Source organism: Elephantulus edwardii, unplaced genomic scaffold (genome assembly GCF_000299155.1).
Source record: "Elephantulus edwardii isolate Elephantulus edwardi_28Jun2011 unplaced genomic scaffold, EleEdw1.0 scaffold00321, whole genome shotgun sequence".
In the NCBI taxonomy this organism is placed as follows: Eukaryota; Metazoa; Chordata; class Mammalia; order Macroscelidea; family Macroscelididae; genus Elephantulus; species Elephantulus edwardii.
Genome location: NW_006400071.1, coordinates 2166422 through 2167005, shown reverse-complemented (window position 1 = coordinate 2167005; position 584 = coordinate 2166422).

Here is a 584-nt window from a genome sequence, read left to right as displayed (position 1 = left end):
AAAACAAAACGCAAACATAGCTATATTGAATTGACTCCTACTTATATTGACCTAGTGGGTAAGATTTGCTAAACCAAATGTTGAAATCCACCATCTCTGTAGCCTCTGAAAACCTGCTGGAGGGTTAGCTTCTATTCCACGGCAATGAGTGTGAATGTATAATGTCCATGGATTGGTAAAAAAACAAACCCCAAACAGACCCAAAAGCATCTCCATGTCCTGCATAAGTGCCAGCATCTGTAAGCCCTCGTTATGGGTACTATGTCAATCCCGCTCACCAATGCTTTCTCTTGTCCTCCGTAGCTCTTTATTTCACCAAACCCAATGTCCTTATCCAGCAGTTGATCCTACTGGAGGCATGTCCAAAGCAAATTACTTGGACAAGCTTCTGTTGTGATGCATAAGTTTTCATGGCTTAATTTTCAGAAATTCATCACAGGCCTTCTTAGTCTCTCTTAGGCTAGAGGTTTCCAAGAAACCTGTTTAACAGCTGGAGAAGAGTGTTGAGAATACCATGGACTGCTAGGAAAACAAACAGATTCATCCTGGAAAGGGTTAAACTGGGTGGCTCCTTGGAGGCAAGG